Here is a 312-nt window from a genome sequence, read left to right as displayed (position 1 = left end):
CCCCCTGCCGACCCAAAGGGTCCCCCTTTGTACTATTTTGAGATATCCATTTTTGGCTGACCGACCTTAAAATTTTTCGAAAGGCGTCTTCGGCGTTAATCTGTACTAATTTTGAGGGAGGAGCGCGCGCCGAAAAAACGCAATTTTTTGGTCGACATTTTCCAAAAAGTGCCCAAAAACGCCTTTTTTCAAAAATTTGCCTGCGCCGGAGAAAATTTGGTAAAAGTAGGATCTTTATAGTGGTTTGGGAGAGCCAAGAAAATCAGTTTGGTCGACCTAAAAAAAAGGTCAATAAAAACTTTTAAGTTTTTT

The sequence above is a fragment of the Symsagittifera roscoffensis genome, chromosome 5 (genome assembly GCF_963678635.1).
Source record: "Symsagittifera roscoffensis chromosome 5, txSymRosc1.1, whole genome shotgun sequence".
Lineage (NCBI taxonomy): Eukaryota > Metazoa > Xenacoelomorpha > Acoela > Convolutidae > Symsagittifera > Symsagittifera roscoffensis.
The sequence above is the reverse complement of the archived record's forward strand: the minus strand, read 5'-3'. Positions refer to the sequence as shown.